The following is a 15,118-nucleotide window of genomic DNA, read 5'->3' on the forward strand; positions in this document are numbered from 1 at the left end:
ATCATCATACTGTTGTTTACTATCCCATCAGTCAATTACTTAAAATTTATTTTACAAAAATGACTATACACAGTTAATTTTCTATTCTCATGTCCTAAAATATAAATTGTAGTATAAATTAAAACAAAGGAGACAAAAATAAAGGACTGTGATATCTCCGTAACCTGGGAGCTAAACTGGTGTTCTTGATGAATTCTGTTTATTTCCATGATGATAATGAGATATGAGAGTACAGGACTGTCAGAAGGCCATAGTTAGAAGATGAATATTGCTGTTTTCAAGGATGATCTTGTACTGAAGTAGATGTTCTGCTTGAGTGTTTGTATTATTTGATAATAAATGTTGAATGAGCCTGACACAGGTCTACGCATGAAGGCAAATTTGTGTATTCCGCAGTGTATGTTTAAACCTGCTAAGCAGGACGGTTCTATCCCTACCTTGGTTTCTGAATGCATATGCATCAGGTCCCCAGGACTCCTCTGGTCACTCCTGGCTAAAATCTTATGGTCACAAATTCACACACACAAAAAAAAATTTAATTGATACAGACATTTTTGCAGTCCGAAAGAAAACTCAGACTCTGACCCTGACCTTACATTCTATCTTTGTCCTTCTTAATTTGGGTCCTGTTGTGGGTGTTTCCATTAACTTGTGTGTTTCTAGGAATTTTTCTTCGCTCTCTCTTCACACAGGGTTTCCCCCTCTTCCCTCCTCCACATTTTTTTTTTTTTTTTTTTTTTTTTTGAGATGGAGTCTTGCTCTGTCGCCCATGCTGGAGTGCAGTGGTGAGATCTCATCTCACTGCAACCTCCACCTCCTGGGTTCAAGCAATTCTCCTGCCTCAGCCTCCTGAGTAGCTGGGGCTATAGGCACGTGCCACCACACTCGGCTAATTTTTTGTATTTTTAGTAGAGATGAGGTTTTGCCATGTTAGCCAGGATGGTTTTGATTTCCTGACCTCGTGATCCACCCGCCTCAGCCTCCCGAAGTGCTGGGATTACAGGCGTGAGCCACTGGGCTGGGCTCCCCCTTCCCTCTTCTTATTGTGCAGAGCCCACCAGGGTCAGAGTCAGGGAAAGGAGTAGAGGTCAGTGGGAGAGGAAGTTGTTCCCCTTGGCTTGTGTAATGTTCGGGGTCCTTGGCTCTTTGGGTCTGTCTGGTATTTAGAGTTTACTTTCCTGTGGGTACTTTCGTAGATTTTTCAGAGGATCCTACTAGAAACATTAAACTTACTGTCCTTTGACTCCTTAGACAGGGCGCTGCATTTTCTTCCAGGTGGCTGCTACTGCCTTAGCCTGTTTCTTTTCTTTTTCTTTTTTGTCTGATAAGTGATTTCACAAAGATGCTCTTAAAGTATTATTCCTCAGAAAAATAGCTACAATCACTTTGTATTTATCAGGTTCCCGAACTTAGAGGTTGCAGAGCAACTTCTGTGAGTAATCCTGTTAATGTTCTTCTCTTTTGACTTCACAGGAAATATACTGTGTCCTTCTCGTGCTTCCCTGTTGTATAGAGAAGACGCTAATCTCAGGACCATTTCCTCCAAAAGGCCTTCTCATGAATTCCTGCTATCTCCAAAAACTTGTATTCATTTGATGTTCACGAGTTGCCCTACTGATTCTGAGAATCTATCTGGAGATTTTTGCTGTATAGACCCTCTCATAATAGGCTTTGGTATCAGTCATCATTTACATCCCGGCTCCTGAGTTGAAACTGCCAAATAATATCTTATTCATTCATTTATTCATGCATTCATGTATTCATTCATTCATGCACACATATATTTAATACATATTGATTACTTACTATGTGCTAAGCACTATTTTTGAGCTTTGGCTAGGGTAAAGAAAGGAAAAGACCCAAATCTGTGCCCTTTTACTAGAGAGAGAGATAAATAAAAAATTATAAATAAGTTATATTGTATATGAGAAGCTGGTAAATGAATGCGGAAAACTAAAGCAGGGAAGAGAAACTGGAGATGGAGTGGGGATATGGAGACAATTTGAATAGAATGTCAAGGATGGCCTCACTGATCTGAGAGAAGCCCATGATCAGAGAGAAGACCTGTGTGTAAAGAGTGTTCCAAATGGACATAACAGCAAATGCACAGGTCATGACCTGGGAGCGTGCTTGTCTTGTTTGAGAAACATACGGAGGCCAATAGACGCAATAGCATGATGGATGTGCAGAGTAGTAGGAACTGAAGCATAGAATAATTGAGAAACTAGAGTGCAGAGAGAGTCAACCACCCTATCTGGCTCCACTCTGAGTTACAAAGGAAAGCGTGGCAAGGATAGGAACAGAGGAGTGACTGCCAGCTAAAGTTTTTAAATGATCATGTCTTCCTTTTTATAAAAATACACTGTACAAGAGATGCGTGTGAAAACAGGGAGACTTTTAAAAAGCTATTACAATATTCCAAGCAAGAGACGATAGTGAATTGGATCAGAGAAGTAGCAGGCAAGGTGGCAAAACAGAAAGGTTAAGTCAGGGTTATATTTTGAAAGTAGATGCAAGAGGATTTTCTGACAGATTTGATGTGGGATGTGAGAGAAAGAGGAAAGATAAGGTGATTTTGAAGGCCAACATTTTTGGTCCATGGAGCTGAAATAATTAATTACAATTAAGGCACATGAGGGGAGGGGTAGGCTGCAAGGGGTTGCAGAAAGGTAGTGAACAAGGCCAGGGGTTCATGTTCATTTTTGCACATGTTTAAATTAATTTACTTAATAGATATCCTACTGGAAGTGTTGAATAGGCTGTTAGATACATGAATTGGGAGTTCTGGAGTTTAGCAGAGAGGTCTAGACTCAAGACATTAATTAGAGAATCATCAGAGTATACATGACAGAATTTGGATCACCAAGGGAGGAAGTATTAACAGAGAAGAGAAATAGAAGTTTAGAGATGGACCCAAGGTTATACAAAAGGCCAGGCAATGAGGAGAAGCCAGCAAACAGACTGTAGGAGAGACCAAAGAGATAAGAGGAAAACAAGAAGAATGAAGTCTCAGAAGCTAACAAGAAAGTATGCAAGGATGAGAGTATGGTCAACTGGGTCAAATGTTCTCATAGGTGTAATAAGTTCAGAACTGCATATTGATTGTTAAATTTAACAACTTGGAGGTCACTGATGACCTTGACAAGAGCACTTTCAGTGAAGCAGTAAGTCTGTTTAGATAAAATAAAAGAGGAAATGGAAAAAGTTAAAAATTTCAGGTATAGACCACTTAATACAAGTTTTGGAATACATTAGAGAAGAGAAATGGGGTGGCAGATAGAAGGGAATTGGAGTTGGGAGTGCACGTTCAGAGAGTTTAATGTTTGTATGCTGATGAAAATTATCTCCTAAGAGAGAAATATTGTTCAGGCAAGAAAGAAGAGTTTTCACTGAAGCCATGTCCTTATGTAGAAGAGACAGGATGTAATCAATTGCCTAGAAGAAGAAGTTTGCCAAGGACTGAACCATGACAGAAGAGGAGTTCAAGAAACTGTGAAGCTGGAATACGAAGAGAATCATCTAGATGGATATTTAATGCCCCATGATGTCATACTGAAGTGAGATTGGAGAGTGTTACACAGAGCCAGAACTGCAACCGTGAGGGTAAGTGACCCAAGGAGGATGGCTAAAACGATGAATTAAAAGGGGGATGGGTAATAAAATCAAGGATAAGGGATTAGAGCTGAGGTTTTACTAATTTGGAGGACTTTAGAGAAGCAGTAACTTCACAGTAAGAAGATGAAAGGAACATTGAGAGAAGAATTCGAGAATGCATTTCTTTGTGTTGAGCAGTCATGAATTCTAGAAGGCACACTGGAAGGGTTTTGGTAGTGAGAATGATAGGAGATGAGAACAGAATGTAGGATATGTAGAGTCTTAGGAAAATTACAGTAAAGGAAATGAGTGGGTACTCAAAATTCCTAGGCTTCTTGTAGTTTTTAAGTGGCAATAAAGAATATAATGAGATTAATTATAGAGACTCAAAGCAGATAGTGAAGCTGAGACTCTATCACGGCCAGGAGGTTTAGGGGGACCATAGGCACATGACCCATTCTAATGAAGGGTAGGATTCTCATTGTGATGCTCTTTCTCTCATCCAGAATATGCCCCAGATTTCTTTTTTTTTTTTTTAACATTATATTGATTTAATTAGTGTGTATATACTAGAAACAGCACATATTATTTTGACTTATTCAGTTTTGTTATTTTGGTCATTTGATCAGTTTAATAATCATGAAACTAATCAGTAATCACAAAGCATCTTTGCTTTGCAACTCCATTACATAATGCAAAATGATTAAATGAAATTTAACATATGGCACAGGCTTAGTCTTGTTTTGGGTGCTGTGAAGTATGGGGAAAGGATGCTTTTTCTCTATTGCATTATTTATTCTGGTTGCAATGATCTAGTTACATTAGGGATTGATAAAGAAAAATGTATGTTTTTAACACAAGACAAGGGGAATTCCCAAGGAGAGTTGCAATGGGGGGCTGGACATTATTCGAATTCTGGAAACTCTTCTGACAATATTTCTTAAGGTTTTAATCAGTCAGCGTCCAGTGTTTGATTTTAATGATAGTTTGTATTCTACAGCATTAATTTAGCTCTGAGATGGAGGGAACTCAGCCTTCTCTCAGAGCATTCTGTTAGCATTTTCCTTCAGCGTTTGCTCTCAGACTTCAGCAACGATGTCCAAATGGACAGCTCTGACAGGTGGCTCCTCAGAGAGTCCTCTTGCCTGCCCTTCTTGTTTAGTAGAAGTGACAGCCAAAGATAGGTTAGAAGAGCCTGGCAAAACAAGAGGTAGCTAAAACTCATGAAGTGTCAATAATGGATTATGTCAGGGTCAAGGAGAGAGTTGGGGGAAATAGTTTGAGAAAATGTACTAGGGATACACACAACCAATCAGTTTTGTTGGCCTGTTTCTTCAGTGTGAAATTCAACAAAATGAAGTTGGAGAACAAGCATTCTTGGACATATTAGTAATTCTTAGTTATTAAAGAATTAAATTCTGATAGGGGAACAAAGTCTGATTGACACTTGTCTCCTTTAATCCCTTCCTCAGCTTGTTACACACACACACACACACACACACACACACACACACACACACATTATTCTTTATCTCATAGATTTCAATCACTGCCAACAGAAGCAGAATCTGATTTATATGTGTTCCAACTGCTGACTTCCTATTAATTTATTCAAGAAATATTTATGAAGTATCTTTTATGCCCCAGCTACTATTCTAGGCACTGATGATTTCACAGTTAACAGGATGGTTAAAGTCCCTGATTGTATAGATGTATCTATTCTAGTGTTTGTGTTGGCAGGAGGACAGTAGAAACAGTAAATATGTTAGTAAATAATAGGCAGACTTGGCATATTATAAACATGAAATTAGAATTTTAATATTTATATTCATGAATCACATAGAAGCATGCACCTGTGCTTGAAATATGTGTTATCACACAGCTAGGAGGAACATAAAGACATATGACATAAATTACTGCCCTTATTTCATTAGAAGGAAATTTGAGACAGAGATGGTGATTGTAAATTGCATAAAGTCAACCTAAAGTCGAGAAATTGGCAATTACTATTAAGTCAAATCAATACTTAATTTCAATTTAAAAGGTAGTTTATTTCTAACAGTCTAAAACTTGGGCAAACCCCTCCAGTTACACAACTACTTAAACTATATAAAATTTCTGTCATATGTATTAACATTGTTCCTTTCTAGTGTAATTGTTGGTAATCCTTTGATTACCATTACTCCTGCATCCATATTTTTAAAGACTTCACGCTTGTTATTTACTACTGAACTATATATTGGTTGTGCATAACTAAGTGTAGATTCCATGATTCCTTTCCTTAATTTTATAGGTAAGAAAATGATAGAAACCTGAAATTCATTCAGATTGGGAACTAGATTTAGGATACAATGACTTCTAATAATGTTCTACCTTGATGTAGAGGGATGTTTTAGGATCACACACTGAGTCTAAAGCAATAGTCTATGGTTTACTGAACTTTCTCACCAGCTAAGAACCTTCAGCAAGGTTACTCTGAATTACTTACATGTAAGATTATATTAGTGGATAGTTGATTTTAAAAAGTCACTTCTCCTCCTGTCAATCAAGTCCGTCCTCAGCCCCTCACCACTCACTGCAATGCACTGTGGTTGTCCTACTTTTCCCCTAATACAAACTTTACTCCTAAGTCCTTCTAGCTACTTCATCTTTTTTAGTCAAACATTTGCCAGACAAAAATAGTTTTCCCTATCGGAGTATTGTCCTTTCTCTCGTGACAGTGTCAAGGCAGATTTAGACTACAGCCCGTTCTCTGCAGTACTGACCCTTCACTAATATCTGGGATTTTATTCTCTCATATCAATTTCTTTTGTTGAAAGCAGCAGGAAGCCCAGCCAAAATAGCTAAGTTTTTCCAGGCAACATTACACATGCATGTGCAGACCGACTGGCATTAAAAAAGAGAAGGTCAGGTTCAGGGATCTCGTGCTAGTTATGTGTAGACCCAGACTATTTCAAGAACAATTTGCTTTTCCTTCAACTCTTTTAGATTTGGTTTACTTCCCTCGCTGTACCAGGCCTCCTTAACAGTTGTAACTCTTTATTATTATTATTATTATTTTAAATCCAAAGTAAAGACAGAAGGGGAAATGATCACAGCACCCAAACAAAACGCACTTCCTGTAAAATGGTGACTTGCAGAAAGATCTAATATTTTTTGGTCAATTTAGTGCTTAAAAAACAAAGTTCAACATATTAATTTGAAAATGTCCTATTGTAGTTTAGAAAAAAGAAGAAGACAACACACAGAGGTCTGTTCATAATCTCAGAAGGTCATTTCTAATATCCTCTACCGTTATTATACTTTTAAAAATAAATCATAAGAAAAACTAGACTAAATATTATTGAATTTATGTTAGATGAGGATTACTCACATCTTTCTAAAAGAATATTTTTGTTTTCTGATGAAAAATACCTTTGTTTATACCATTTGTCAAATTTCGTTATATACACATTCCCAGAGGCTTATTCACTACTTGGCTCCACCAGATAGATAAGATTGCATATAAAGGATACATAAAATAAAAAGGTAGAACAGAAAACAGAAGATGAAAGAGGAAAGCAAATGGACAAAAACAATTCCAGGGCTATGAAGCCGAGGTAGAAAGGAGTCCCTTACAGAAACGTCCACTGGATTCTTTTTCATCAAGCATGGAACATACATTTGGCTCCAAGCTTTCTTACAGTCCCACATAAGGATACATCTGCTATGAGAATATGGCTTATAATGGTTAACCAGGAGCAGACCAAGAAGATAAAATTTATTACTACTTAAAATAGAAACTTTTTTCCCTGAGGTCATTGTAAATAAGATTATGTATAACATAATAACAAACTCCCTCTTCGTATTTTTAAAGCAGCTGCAGAAGTAGAGCAGCCAAATGATTTCTTCTAAAGGCCTGCAATGTAGAATAAAGATGTCATTTTCTTGTGAAGTCCTGTAGGGGCCTAGAATTGTGGGTCTAGAAAGAACAGTTCTCAGATATGAACGGGTATTAGAAGCAGCTAGGTAGCTCATTAATGTGTGGACTCCCAGACCCTACCTACCCAGGAGGTTCTCATTCATAGGTCCAAAGGCAACCCTAGAATATGCATTTTAACAAGCATCTCAGGTGATTCTGATGAGGGACATATTTAAGAGCATCTATGTGACAGTGTCAGTGTTTTTGATACTTGGCAGAGGATGCTCTCATGACAGATACACTGCTAAAGGCACATATAAGACAGACTTCAGGCATCTTCATGCTTTTTCTCCCACTTGAAAAACACATTTCAGTATGCACGCTAGCCACAATAATGTTGGAAGAATAACCCTACGTCTGCTCTAATTATTTACTTTAAATAAATCATTTGCAAATTTCACTCTTTTAATTCTCACTACTAATAAATAGCCTCCAATATATTCCACAATTGACAATAATGTACTGCTATGTCATTAATGCACAAATTACCTAGAGATGAACGTGTGGCCTGCGTATTTTTCAGACAATGCTTGACAAATGTAATTTCTTTCACCTTTTTAAAAATAGATATTTGGTGAAGACTAAAGTACCTGGCAGATACCTAGAATGCAGCTGTTCTAAATTGCAAATTAAATCTAAATAATATGTTTTAAGCACAGCCAAGCTGGGTGGAAGATTTTTTATGTAGTGAAAATTGAGGACTTAATAAGTATGTGTCCTGGAAGAGAGGGCCTTTTTTACTTCCACTTGCCAAGTCTAATGTTCTTCTTAAAATATATTTTCAATTCTTATACATAAGTAAGTTTAACCTAAGTTATATTTCAACCAAGAAAGAACAATATGTATGAATCGTCTAAAGGACACTTAGGTTTGCAAAATGTTATTTGTTGATGTCCCTTACAGGACAAATTATAGTAACCCATAACCATATAGGAGCCCAAATGGTGGGCTGATGTAGAGCCTTGATTCTCAAAGTGTAGTCTTCAGAGTAGGCGCATCAGCGTATTTGTGACTTGTTACAAAATCAAATTCTCAAGCTCCACCTAGACAAAGTGAATATGAAACTCGGGAAATGGGGTTAAACAGTCTGCTTTCACAGGCTCTGCAGGCGATCCTGATGGATGATAAAGTTTGAGAACCACTGCTCCCTAGCATACTAAGATTTGGGGAAAATGGGAACGTCTGCCTAAAATAATAACTTTAGTTCTGGGAATGTGATTTTTAAGTCCTGTTTTCCATAACAGAGCTTGAGTTTATATGTATAAATGCATACATGTGAGAGCTCATTTTACCGAGCACTTCTATCTGGTTTATTTCAAACTGTGCTCATTTTTATCTATTTTGTTTGTTCTTTATTATAGGTTGCAAGATAGTGGCTCGCAGGAAGATCTAATATTTTTGGTCAATTCAGTGCTTAAAAAATAGATTTCACACCTATTAATTTGAAATGTCCTGTTCTAGTTCCTTGCAGGTTGCCACACTGATTTTTGCCCCATTTGGAGATCTGTGTCACAGTCGGGCTCCTCGATGCCTTCTGCTACACCACGTCAAGTCAAAATAACATTAATTTTAATGATACAATTTTTCAGCCTTAACTCTTGCTATACTTTCTTAAACTGCCTTATTCCAGTGATGATTCTTATATTTTACCAAATGTACCTTGTACTTTTTCACTTTCTGTCTTTGCATATTATATTATCCTTTCCTAGGATGTACTTTTCATTCCTTTTTCATATTAAAAGCATTCTCCAGAAGCAGCTGAAATCCCATTTCTACCTTCAAGTCCAGCCCAACATAATAATATCTATTGCCTTTTGTGTGTGTGTGCAGGAAATGTCATCTGCATAGATTATATCCATCCAGTGAAGTGTTAAGCTTCTTCAAATACAAAGGCTGTATCTTCTATTACATACATAGGTCCAACTATTTTGTATATAGTTGTATATAGTAGTCACCTTATACACTTTTAAAATTAACTTTCTTTTTTTTTTTCTTTTGCCTCTTTCTTTCCTTTTCTTTTTAAAGACAGGGTCTTGCTCTGTGTCCCGGGCTGGAATGTAATGGCATGATCTTGGCTCACTGCAACCTCTGCCTCGCAGGCTCAAGAGATTACTCTGCCTCAGCCTTCTGAGTAGCTGGGACTACAGGCAAGTGCCACCATGCCTGACTATGTTTTGTAATTTTTGTAGAGTTGCGGTTTTGCCATGTTGCCCAGGCTGCTCTCAAACTCCTGAACTCAAGCAATCCACCCACCTCAGCCTCCTAAAGTGCTGGGATTATAAGCATGAGCCACCACACTCAGCTGATTAATTTTTTTTTATTAACACAATCTACTGAACAGATTTAAAACCTCAGTGTATACTAGGTATCACCTGCCTTTTAAAGAACATTTACTCAGCCCTCTAGAGCCAGTTCTATTCTTGTGCAGAAAGGAGCTCAGCTGGCAAAGTAGAGTCCATGATTAACTAAGCTATAAAGGAATAGACCAAGGACTTGCACAGAAGGACAGAGCTACCTCTGAGGGGACTGTCTGGAACCCTGCACAGAACAGAAACTCTCTCCTTAAGGTGTTATCAAGCAGTCCAAGCAAAGAGAGAATGAACTCACTGTATGCTAACTAGTTGTGGCTACTGAACTGAACTACTGAAGTCTGCAGTGCCTCCAAATATCTAGAAAATTGAGATCCAAAATGACTTATGGAATTTCAGAGATTTTTCTTTATTCTACTCGCATAATCAGTAAAGATGTATTTAGTCCATAGTGTGTGTATTTGCCCAAGATATTGAGATAGATAGTGAACAAAATAAACAAAGATCCCTGTCCTTGTGAAATTTATAGTCTAGTTTGCGTATGTGTCCATACGGTCAAATATCAGCTCTGTAATAGAATTTTTTTATATTGAATCATCTGACCAATTGAACTGTAATGCTACACCTATTATGAGGCGATCACCCTTTAGTAGAGGAATTTCCAGTAGTGGCTACTACTCACATTTCCTGGAGGGTAATGACATACATTTATGTGGGTAATGGCATGCATTTTAATCTGGGTGGCCAATATTGTTAAGTGCTCTCTTTCTGACTATGATTGAATTGTAATAAAATCTTAATCCCATTAGCCAATACTGCAATTATTTTTTTAGTTGCTAGTAGCACTTGTACTGACCACAGGGAAATTTCTAGGGTTCTGAACAAATAAAAATAACTTTTACTTGTGCAGTAATTTCTCTTGGACAAAACGCTTTCTCTTACATTATCTCATTTAATTACAGGGACTGTCATATGAGGTACATACTATTATTATTTCCATTGCATACTTGAGAAGATGTTCAGAAAATTTGAGTGGCTTATTCTCCTGACTCCCAAATCCATTCTCTTTTCAGTCTCATGTGTTACCTCTGCCTTGTGCTAATAATGGGTTATCATCAGCTCACCATTAGAGGCTGCTAGCAAGCAAAGCTCTGGTTCGTAAAGCTGAAACCCTATTTTGAGGTTATGTTTACTCTTTAATTCCTTGGATTGGTTGAGTATTTTAGAAATAAATCAGACTTGTTACTTTATTTGGCGGAAAAGTATTTTAAAAGACTTAAGAAAATGTGCAAATTTGGTTACTAACTCTATTATAAGGAAAGTCAATGAAAACCCCAAGGCATTTATAATGTTTTCACTGCAGAAAAGGTCACCTAGTTAAAATGACTCTTTGATGATAACTTAGTTATTGTATAAAAGGCAGAAACATTGTGATATGTAGAGTTTGCAAAGGGGACACTCTGGGAAGTGTTAACTATCCAGTATCCTGAAATCCCCTTAGAGCCCCCGGCACAAGGGATGCTAAACTCATTTTCACATGTTTGTAACCTAATTAGGTCTTCAGGGATAGTCTCCTGAGGTCAGAGACTAACAATATGCCAACCCTCAGCACTGCTGTATCCACCTTAAAAAATAAAAAAGCTTTCAGTCGTTCAGGAATAACAGTTTCATTAAAGCAAGTAAATTCCAGGGAAAACCAATCAGGTTGTAAAGAATTTACATCCTCCTTTTTATAAATGATCCTCCTGGCTCTCTCTTTTTTAATCTTCCTAAAAGTTGGTTGGTTTTTTAATCTTCTTAAAACTGTCACTTCCCTTCCTTTCTCCCATTTTGCCCAAGCATAGTCATTTTGATGTATTTGCAGCAGCCGAGACGCCATTGCTGAAGACGCATGTTCTAAATATTTTCATCGGATTCCATGTAGCTATGTAATGTGTAGAGACATTTTTCAGTGGTGCTGGGTACTGTCTTGGGGATTCAGAACTACCCCTTGAGGTGCAAAGTCCTCTGTGTTAAACCTAACATAGTAATGTTCATTTCAATCATTTAGATTATTGCTGTAGAAATGTAATACGGGTTAGATTTTTATCACCAACAACACTTCTCTATCTATGCTTGCTTGAGGTTTAAGCCTTCTAAATGTGCTTTTCTTTAGCAAGCAACCAGTCTAACTCACCTGCTGTTTCTATGAAATAGAGCAAAAATATGGCTTGATGAAACTTAATAGCTGATCCTTGTTTAGATATAATCTTCCCAATCAAGTTATTCCAGTGGGTGCACCTGGGTTAGGCTGTAACTGCTTCATTGGAGTGGAAGACAGCAGATGAATAATATGGCGAAAGCAGAGGACAGTTGAGGCCTAGGCTTGGTTTAGGTAGTTCCTGATGAGTATTTTGTGCCTTGTGGTTGATAAGGGTAAGGGATAAATTCCTTACCACAACACCTCGTGCAAAGATTGGTTCAAAGTGGCTGATTACCCAAAAGGCTCTCAGGAAAGAAAACCAGAGCTCAAATCAAATAGAGTAGAAAATAAAAGAGTGAAGTAATTGCAAACAATTATCACCAGAAACAAGTACTGTGCAAATTATATACTCCTAAGTGGCACTAGATCATTGTCATATTAAATATATTCTAGCAATAGTTCTGTAGACCTATGCCTTTTTAATGACTGAATAATTCTTAGGCCATATTGGTAAACTATAACTCTAAACCTTTTCTTTTTGTGTACCTTAATATTCCAAATACAGTATTATGAGACTTTTTAATTTTTAATATATCAAATATTTAATAGCTATACTTACTAAAATAACTGGGTACTTTCTGGAAGGCATGGTTTGAGGCCGATAAATTGATACCTCCATATATATAAATGAAGGAGTTACCTGTGGTTTAGGTGACATATAAATGGGGAACACAAAAAGCTTATTTTGTCAGAGTGTACCTTGGGGCTGCCTCTATATCACTCTGGTATTTTGCTTTGACTGTTTATTCTCAAGGATGCTTTAGGTCTATGAATAGCATCTATTGGTCAGAAGCAACTTGTTTATTAAAACACCCATGTGGTTGAGTTTCATGAAATGTGCACTGTTTTCTCATCAAAACCATAGTCTTGTCGTGGAAACCTTCATAAATCATACTCCAAGAACAGCTCCTTAACTGCCTACTGTTTTCTTTTCAAATACCTGTTGTTAATCTTCCTGACAGTTCTGACAGTCGTGTGCCTGCAGCTTTGAATTCCACATGTTGTAAGCAGCTTAAAACTTCAAGCCAAAGGAAGAAGAATATTCATCCATGGTAGAAACCCGAGAATCTCATGTGTGATGTCATTATAGGCAGGCAGAGCTCAAAGAGATTTTCCTAAGGGATCTGAAATTTCTTCTTTATCAATGAGATACTAATAATTTCCACTATTGATGATGATAATAGCAGAATCTACTATTTGTTTAGGGCCAGTCATTCTAATACGCATTTATTTTGATGCTTGCAATAGTTGTATAAGGTAAATATTAGCTAAGGCATTAAAAATGATGAAATAAGAGGTTGTAATACCTCTAAAGTATGGCCAGAAAGTGGGAAAACAGGAGTCAAGCGCAGATCTTATTAAAAGTTTAGCTTATTTCTATTTTGCCAACCTGACCTTCATTTAATTTGCCCTTTCTAACTTGAAAGGAAGTGTACCCCTTGTTTTGTTCATGTTATTTACTGAATAGAACATTATAATACCAATCAGAATCTTCCCAGAGAGGTTCTGCCACAGAACACAGGTAGAGATCAGCTTACTCGCAAGAGCTGGCTGCTGGGTGTCCCTGTAACCTTGGTCCCTCTCCTCATGGAAGCCAAATGTTAGAGGTGGGTTCTGAGGTCGGTGTAGTAGAGGGAACTTGCTTCTTCAAACTCAGGGCTCAGGGTGAGTCGAGAAACTGCTCTTGCTGCCCTCACTCACCTTGTAACTAGATACGTGAAAGGAGGAGAGAGAGGTTCAAGCCTCCACTTAGAGCCACAGTGAACAAACTGCTATGAAGCACCATGCACTGAGGTTCCTGCCCAGAGTTCCTCCTAGACTTAAAACTATGCCTGAGTAAGTGATACTTTGATTTAACTTGTACTTAGGAAATAGGGTGTTTCAGTTGGAAGGAAAACACAGTGTTTTCATACCTTGCTTGACTGACAGGCCTTCCTCCCCAAGCTCCCAAAGAAGGAGTTTAAAAGTTGCTAAAGGGTTTGAAAGTAGAATATATGGGATGCCAGAATTACAAAGGACCTTGTGAATTTATAACTTCCTTGTTTCATGAGGGAACTGAGTCCCAGAAAAAGTGACATAATGTAAGGTTCAAGCCCTTAGCATGGCCAAGGTCTTCATCTGCCTGCTAGACAAGACCCAACAGAGTCTTGGCCCACTCTCCTCCTATTCTTCTTTCACCTGCTCTGCCTCTGACTCCCTGCCCCTTGTCTGTTTGCTGAACTCACCTCACATGTTTGTATCTGTCTATAACACTCTTGCCCCAGATACTTGCTGGTGAACTTGCTTAGCCCAGTTCTTAGATATCCTTTTTTTCTTTTTTCTTTTGCAATGCTTTCTTAGACTGGCCTCTCTAAAATAGTATCTTCATCCTTCTCTGTCCCCTCATTCTGATTTCATTTTCTTTATAGCACTTACCCACTTTCGTTTGTCTTTTCCTATGAGCCCCAAGAGGGCAGGTTTTTTGTTTTGTGTTGTTTTAATGCTGTATCCTTAAGCAAGTGTGTCATCCAATAAATAATTACTGAAAGAATAAGCGGATGAGTGAACACCCATTTGTTCTGTTTTGCTCACTGTGTTGTACTTGAAGGATAAATATGGAACTATATTTATTCTTCAGGTATTGACTTCTCCAGAATTCTCTATTGTCATTTGGCTAAATGCTCCTCATTCTGGGTTTCCATATCACTCTATCTTAGTACTTAGAAAAATACGTTGGGTTACCCTTTACCATACATCTTGACTCAGGCTTCTTTGGAAGCAGTCCTGAGACAACAGCATGGGTGCAGGTGACTTGTTTGGTTGGTGATCCCGGGAGCAGAGATGAGGGTTGGGAATAGTGAAGGCTGAGGAATGAGGATAGGGATGGAGGAAAATCCAATATAAAACTCTGATTGAGAGGTTGCTGCTATGGACAATGGGGGCCTGAGACCCCCTGGGACCAGAGAAACATACATAATATTATGCAGAATTGTCTGCTATTTATTCACCAGCTCCTGAAGGTAGTCCTGGATG

The sequence above is a fragment of the Chlorocebus sabaeus genome, chromosome 8 (genome assembly GCF_047675955.1).
Source record: "Chlorocebus sabaeus isolate Y175 chromosome 8, mChlSab1.0.hap1, whole genome shotgun sequence".
Taxonomy (NCBI): domain Eukaryota; kingdom Metazoa; phylum Chordata; class Mammalia; order Primates; family Cercopithecidae; genus Chlorocebus; species Chlorocebus sabaeus.